The sequence below is a fragment of the Camelina sativa genome, chromosome 3 (assembly GCF_030686135.1).
Source record: "Camelina sativa cultivar CO46 ecotype springtype chromosome 3, ASM3068613v1".
Taxonomy (NCBI): Eukaryota; Viridiplantae; Streptophyta; class Magnoliopsida; order Brassicales; family Brassicaceae; genus Camelina; species Camelina sativa.
This window is the reverse complement of record NC_141882.1, coordinates 18087470-18095904: the sequence shown is the minus strand read 5'-3', so window position 1 is coordinate 18095904 and position 8435 is coordinate 18087470. Positions and strand designations below refer to the sequence as shown.

The following is an 8435-nucleotide window of genomic DNA, read 5'->3' as shown; positions in this document are numbered from 1 at the left end:
GTAACAAAGCTGTTTACTGCTTCAAATCAATGTTTTCTCGGTTTTAGCCTGTGTCAGGACAAAATGGATAAAAGTGGTGTCTAAACACTCCAAATTCAACCCGAACTCATATAATTAGATAAATGCATTGGATTTTTACATATATTGACCCTAGAAAGAGTAGCATAGCTGTTTACTGCTTCGAATCAATGTTTTCTCTCAGTTTTAGCTTGTTTTCTTGGTTTAATCCTGTTTTGGGATAAAACGGGTTTAAGTGTTGTCTAAACACTCCAAATTCATCCCGAACTCCTACAATTAGTCAAATGCATTGGAATGTCACACATTCTAACCCAAGAAACAGTAACAAATCTGTTTACTGCTTCGAATCAATGTTTTCTTGGTTTTAGCCTGTTTCGGGAAAAAATGGGTAAAAGTGGTGTCTAAACACTCCAAATTCAACCCGAACTCTTATAGTTAGTCAAATGCATTGGATTGTTACATATATTGGCCCTAGAAAGAGTAACATAGCTGTTTACGGCTTCAAATCAATGTTTTCTCTCAGTTTTAGCCTGTTTTCTTGGTTTAATCCTGTTTTGGGATAAAACAGTTTTAGCAATGGATTGTTACATATTTTGACCCTAGAAACAGTAACAAAGCTGTTTACTGCTTCGAATCAATGTTTTCTCGGTTTTAGCCTATTTCGGGACAAAATGGGTAAAAGTGGTGTCTAAACACTCCAAATTCAACCTGAACTCCTAGAATTAGTCTAATGCATTGGATTGTTACATATGTTGACCCTAGAAATAGTAACATAGTTGTTTACTGCTTCGAATCAATGTTTTCTCTCAGTTTTAGCCTGTTTTGTGGTTTAATCCTGTTTTGGGATAAAACGGGTTTAAGTGTTGCCTAAACACTCCAAATGCATCCCGAACTCTTATAATTAGTAAAATGCATTGGATTGTCACACATTCTGACCCTAGAAACAGTAACAAAGCTGTTTACTGCTTCGAATCAATGTTTTCTCGGTTTTAGCCTGTTTCGGGACAAAATGGGTAAAAGTGGTGTCTAAACACTCCAAATTCAACCCGAACTCTTATAATAAGTCTAATGCATTGGATTGTTACATATATTGGCCCTAGAAAGAGTAACATAGCTGTTTACGGCTTCGAATCAATGTTTTCTCTCAGTTTTAGCCTGTTTTCTTGGTTTAATCCTGTTTTGGGATAAAACAGTTTTAGCATTGGATTGTTACATATTTTGACCCTAGAAACAGTAACAAAGCTGTTTACTGCTTCGAATGAATGTTTTCTCGGTTTTAGCCTGTTTCGGGACAAAATGGGTAAAAGTGGTATCTAAACACTCCAAATTCAACCCGAACTCTTATAATTAGTCTAATGCATTGGATTGTTACATATGTTGACCCTAGAAATAGTAACATAGTTGTTTACTGCTTCGAATCAATGTTTTCTCTCAGTTTTAGCCTGTTTTTGTGGTTTAATCCTGTTTTGGGATAAAACGGGTTTAAGTGTTGTCTAAACACTCCAAATGCATCCCGAACTCTTACAATTAGTAAAATGCATTGGATTGTCACACATTCTGACACTAGAAACAGTAACAAAGCTGTTTACTGCTTCGAATCAATGTTTTCTCGGTTTTAGCCTGTTTCGGGACAAAATGGGTAAAAGTGGTGTCTAAACACTCCAAATTCAACCCGAACTCTTATAATAAGTCTAATGCAACAGATTGTTAGATATTTTGACCCTAGAAATAGTAACATAGCTGTTTACTGCTTCGAATCAATGTTTCTCGGTTTTAGCCTCTTTTCTCGGTTGAAGCATGTTTTGAGATAAAACGGGTTTACGTGTTCTGACCCTAGAAATAGTAACAAAGCTGTTTGCTGCTTCGAATCAATGTTTTCTCGTTTTAGCTTCTTTTGAGACAAAATAGCTAAAAGTAGTGTCTTATCACTCCAAATTCAACCCAAACTCTTATAATTAGATAAATGCATTGGATTGTTACATATATTGACCCTAGAAAGAGTAACATAGCTTTTTATTGCTTCGAATCAATGTTTCTCTCAGTTTTAGCTTGTTTTCTTGGTTTAATCCTGTTTTGGGATAAAACGGGTTTAAGTGTTGTCAAAACACCTCAAATTCATCCCGAACTCTTACAATTAGTCAAATGAATTGGAATGTCACATATTCTGACCCAAGAAACAGTAACAAATCTGTTTACTGCTTCGAATCAATGTTTTCTCGGTTTTAGCCTATTTCGGGACAAAATGGATAAAACTGGTGTCTAAACACTCCAAAATCAACCCGAACTCATATAATTAGATAAATGATTTAATAAACAAAAAGTTTTTACTACGTGTCGATTGCAAATCGGCCAAAGAGATTTTACAAAAGGATGTTAAAAACTTAGTTTCTAAACCAATATTTGCTAGATGGCAAGCTATTTTATCTGTTTTTGATTTGATATACAATATATAAAAGGGAAAATAATTCTTTACCTGATTTTCTAACAAGGGATTATTTACAGGGAAAATCTCAGGATCACCAAAATGAGTGAAACACAAAAGAAACCAATGAGTGCATCAGACTACGTCAAGAATCAACCACATTTACAAGGAAAGCAATTAACCACTAGCAACCAATTCTCGGCCTTGGCGGAATTTCCTCCTTTATCCTATGCAAAAGTCGTCAACCCCCAGCCACAAAAAATATCCAATCCATCCTCCTCACAATTACAAAGATTTTTAGGTTACCTAAACTACATATCTGATTTTCTACCTAATCTACGAAAAACTATACAACCATTGTTTCAAAGATTACAAAAAAACCCCATACCATGGTCAAATCTGCATACTAGTCTAGTCCAGGATATCAAGAAAAAGGTTATAACACTACCATGCCTAGTCATCCCACACCCCAATGCATTCATGATAGTAGAGACAGATGCATCAGAAATAGGTTACGGGGGGATCCTTAAACAGAAAATGCCAGAGTGAACCCAAGAGTCTATAGTTCGTTTCCACTCAGGAGTTTGGCTTGGACCACAAAAGAATTACTCTACAGTTAAAAAAGAAGTTTTATCTATAGTTAACTGTATTTCTAAATTTCAAGATGCAAATATTTCAAACAAAAATACGTTTTTTAGGCCACAACATATATCAAGGTACTATAACACCTATATCTAGATCTGTAGAATTTGCAAATAAATTTCCAGATGAAATAAAAGAAAAACATATATCATACTATAAGCAAAATTCTTTTGGCTCTGATACCAATACGTTCTTTAACAAAACCCAGGATAAAAAATATATAGATTATATATTTTAGATTGTTGTATAACTAGAGTAAAACAAGTGTATAACTAAAATGATTAACTTAAAATATAGATAAGAGGGATGATTAAAACTTACTTTATTTAAACTTGGTTAAAATACAAGAGTAAATATACAAACTTTGAAAACAAACTTATGAAAATTGGAGAGGAGGATGTATAGGGAATTTGTGAATGATCGCTAAAAACACTTTGCCCTCTCCTATTCCTCTCACTTCCTTATTTATACAAAGCTGTATGAAGTTGCGTGAGTTGTTGTCGACGTGTCCTATTTTTGATATTGCGAGAGATGAGTAATCCTTTGTTGATTCAAGTCTTTGTCTTGTTATAGTCTTGAAGTCTTGTATTGATAGTTGAGCTGTTGCATAATTGTGTTTTTGTCTTCATCTTGTCTTGAAAATTGGAGTGTTGATGGAGTCGGTGGAAGAGGTTGCTTCTACAAAATTATATATTAAATATATATGTATTTATATTACAAGCACATAAATTATATATGTATTTATATTACAAGCACATAACTTAAACATATAATAAAAGAGTTGTGCCATGATACTTTCACGTTTTTTTTTTTTTTTGGCGATAGTTATGGAACAACAACTAAGTGATCCACAAGTGTATAAATAAAATAAAAACTTTAGAAGTTGAACTACTAAACCAAATATGTTCTGAACTCCCAAATGCCTTTTGGGAAAGAAAAAAACATATTGTTGAAATACCCTACGAAAAAGAGTTTAACGAAAAAAATATTCCAACTAAAGCTAGACCTATTCAAATGAATCATGAACTTTTAGAATATTGCAAAAAGGAAATACAAGAATTACTAGATAAGAACTTAATAAGAAAATCTAAATCTCCTTGGAGTTGTTCAGCATTTTATGTTAACAACCAAGCTGAAAAAGAAAGAGGCGTACCACGCTTAGTAATCAACTATAAACCCTTAAACAATGTAATACAATGGATAAGATACCCAATACCAAACAAAAGAGATCTATTAAAATGATTATATGACGCCTGTATATTCTCTAAATTTGACATGAAAAGTGGATTTTGGCAAATACAAATTGCCGAGAAGGATAAATATAAAACAGCATTCACAATGCCTTTTGGGCATTACGAATGGAATGTTATGCCTTTCGGTTTAAAAAACACACCATCCGAATTTCAAAGTATAACGAACGAAATATTTAACCCTTACTCCACCTTCTCTATTGTATACATAGATGATGTGTTAATATATTCAAAATCTATCGACCAACACTTTAAACATCTATACATCTTTTTGAACATTGTTAAAAAGCATGGACTAGTAGTATCCGCAAAAAAGATGCAAATATTTCAAACAAAAATACGTTTTTAAGGCCACAACATATATCAAGGCACTATAACACCTATATCTAGATCTATAGGTACAACATTGAAAATAGGTATAAAAAGAGAAGTAAATTGTCAAAAGAATCACAAGTATTTACTCTACATCTATATATAGTCAATTTACATGTGGGTTATACAAAATAATCACAAGTATTTATTGAAGATGTGTGTCAATGAAGCCCTAAGCGAAAGGCTGTGTAGTACCAAAAAAAGGACATAGCGCGTTGTTTGACTTGTTTTTTTTTTGTTTTTGTTTTTGGGTTCATTTGCTGGATTTATATATATCCATGCATATATATACCTCCTTGATTAGGATTTTTCTCCCATTCGAGATATGGCAATCGTACATACCAAAAAAAAAAACATATAAAGGTCACTCATGGGGTTTGGATTGGGAAACATTCTTTGTTTTTATTATCTGAAAAAGTTAAGTTGGGCCAAAATGGCTAGAGCGAAAAAAAACAAAATACACCGGTAGGTGCCTTGTATCTCAAATTACTTATTAGAAGCAATAATTTGCTTCAATATATTGTACCTTGTAACATGTAAATGGGTCCATAAGTAAAACTAGATAAGAAGTGTTTTTTTTTTGAAGATAATTTTATGATAGCCGATACAAAACATGCATTTTTTTTCTTCTTTCTTATGATATCAATTTCTAAGATTCGACTTTCCCCTGAAGAGAATTCAACAACAATAAAGAAAATGTGACGAGTTGACAAAAGATATGAAGAGTAAGTTGTGACATTATTGTTGCCATACGATAACTCATATTCATAGGAAAAAAAATCATATATATACATTGTTACGAATCCATATCTAGTCACAAATTTAACGTGCATGATTCTCAATAATTGATAATATATAATAATAATAATTGCTATTATTTTATTTTATTTTTATATTCGTTCGTGATCAGATAATACATGTGCCAGCAGTCCATATAAGTCTTCAGAGAAAGATCGACATTGATCAAATATACCTTTTTTTTTGGCATACCGTTCTTATCGTGAACTTTTCACCTGGATATTGGTACTTAACAGTTACACTTCACATATATCCAACCTAGATAGATTTACACGTACACACTCCACATGCACATAATAATTTAGTAATTCTAAACCAAAGCAATATCTGTGAAGCTGCAAGCATTTCTCCGACCCATTAGACAACAGTGAAACCGCTGGCTTCAATCCCTCATTCGTTAAGTCTCACTGTGATAATTTCAAAGGAACCTCTATAAGTGTACTCAAAAAGCTGTAGTTGAAACAAGTTTTAAACACAGACACAATAAGAAAATGCTAACACAATGGACCACCAATCAGTAAAGATTTCTAGTTCGCAGATTAACAAGAAGACTCTCTGTCTCTGAATTCTTAATAGGCTATTCTGAACCGTTTTGGGCCGTTTCTAATTACAAGTGGGTCTTTTGAAATTTGAACTAAATCAGTGAAAATTTTGAATTAGATAATAAAAAACAGATTAAGATAAGAAAATAACGAATTTAGTGATAGTGCAGTATAGTGTGGTCTCGTCTCCTTCTCTCTCAGAGTGCTTGTGGGGTTTTCCCTATGGAGCTGCCTCTGTCTCTGTCTCGTCGTCTCCTAGGGTTTTGGATTAACAAACCACAATTAACGAGGCTTGAATCATTCTCCCCACTTGCTGGCGAAGATCCCCAGATTTTGCTCCTTCGGAATTTAAAGCAACGATTTTTGTTTTTTTTCTTAAAAACAAAATCTTTAACAATGAGATCGAGATCGGATAGTAAAGAAGACGTCGGAGAAGATGAACTCCGACGACGAAACCCTTATGAAGTCCTTGGCATACCTACCAATTCGACTGATCAAGAGATCAAAAGTGCTTATCGAAGAATGGCTCTCAGGTCTTTTTCCCAACTCTGTGACAAAAAAGTTTAAAACTTTTGTGAATTTTGATGTTGTTAGGGATGCAGTTTAGGTTCAGAAGTGAATCCAAGCTGTGTTTGTTGTTACCAGTACTGAAGTTTAGTTTTATTTTAAGGTACCATCCTGATAAGAATCCAAACGACCCGGTTGCAGCGGATATGTTTGAGGAGATTACATTTGCTTATGAGGTCTTGTCTCGGCTCTGAGGTGAGGTTTCAATTCAAGTTCTGAGTTTTTGTAACATCCTAATCTTTGATGGTTTATTAAAACCATTGTATGAAGCACTGGGGAGATGTGTCTTGCTCTGCACTTTTGCAGTGTCTAGATAACCTTAAATAAGCTAAAGTGATAATTTCTAGTTCTTATTTAGACGCCCTTTTGTCCAAAGTCGACTAGACTTTACTATATCTAGTTTTATATTGGTTGAACTGTGGTGTTTATGTAGGCTCCTGGTCCGGAAAATGAAGATCTTGAGCTTGATCTATCAAGCTTAGGAGCTTTTAATACTATATTCGCCGCGCTGTTCAAGTGAGTTTCGTTGAAACAGGCTTTCTCTACTCTCTGTTTTTTCCATTACTACCAAAAATCCCCTTAACAACTTGATGATTTTTGTTGAACACAGTAAGCTTGGAGTGCAAATCAAGACAACTGTCTCAGCAAATTTATTGGAGGAAGCGCTGAATGGTACAGTTACTACTTTGCCTCTTACTGTTGGGCAAGTTGTTTCCAGGAAGGTATGATAATTATTTGTTTAACACTAGCATTTACTTTCTTTTTGCATTAATGTGGTCCTGTCATCTTCACTGACATATTTGCTTCTCTAACAGGTTGAAAAACAATCGGCTCACTTTTATTCTGTTACATCTCGTATATACAAGAGTAAAGATACAAACTTTGAAAACAAACTTATGAAAATTGGAGAGTAGGATGTATAGGGAATTTGTGAATGATCCCTAAAAACACTCTGCCCTCTCCTATTCCTCTCACTTCCTTATTTATACAAAGCTGTATGAAGTTGCGTAAGTTGTTGTCGACGTGTCCTATTTTTGATATTTGGAGAGATGAGTAATCCTTTGTTGATTGAAGTCTTTGTCTTGTTATAGTCTTGAAGTCTTCATTTCTTGGTCTTGAAGTCTTGTATTGATAGTTGAGCTGTTGCATAATTGTGTTTTTGTCTTCATCTTGTCTTGAAAATTGGAGTGTTGATGGAGTCGGTGGAAGAGGTTGCTTCTACAAAATTATATACTAAATATATATGTATTTATATTACAAGCACATAACTTATATATGTATTTATATTATAAGCACATAACTTAAACATATAATAAAAGAGCTGTACCATGAAACTTTCACGTTTTTTTTTTTTTTTTTTTTTTTTTTTGGCGATAATTATGTTTTAGAATGGATCGTTGTCTTGTGTATTGTTGTCTTGTGTTATATCATCTTCGTCGTCTGAGGAGGATATTTGCATAGCTATTGTCTCGAGGAGTTTCTTGAGTTTTTCTTTGCCTTTACTTTTCTTGGATCCGGAGGACGAAGTTGTTGATTCTGTAGGACTTGGTGGTTTGTGTGGCGAAGTTTTTGTTTGAATAGGTGGTAATGCTCGGGATACTGTAGCTATGGATTGCTTTATTTGTTGATGTGTCTGGATCCATTTCTCCAAGTTGGATAAAGAGCAGCGGTCGAGGTTATATTTGTCCCACCATTTGATTCTGAATTCTCGGACTAGTGAATATGGCATCTCTAGTAAGAAGGGTAGAAGGTTGTAGTGCCAAGATAGTATCCAGGGTATTCCCATATCTATGTGGAAGGCTATCTTTGGTAAAGGGCCGATGA

At 34.0% G+C, this 8435-nt stretch overlaps 1 long non-coding RNA gene across 1 annotated transcript; it reads left to right on the top strand.

The window, feature by feature from the left end:
* Positions 1 to 7043: 7043 nt before the first annotated feature.
* LOC147947078 (uncharacterized) lies at positions 7044 to 7687 on the top strand. The gene is made up of 3 exons (XR_015587137.1): positions 7044 to 7127; positions 7222 to 7333; positions 7427 to 7687. It is a non-coding gene; the product is annotated as an uncharacterized LOC147947078 (long non-coding RNA).
* The last annotated feature ends 748 nt before the right edge of the window (positions 7688 to 8435 follow it).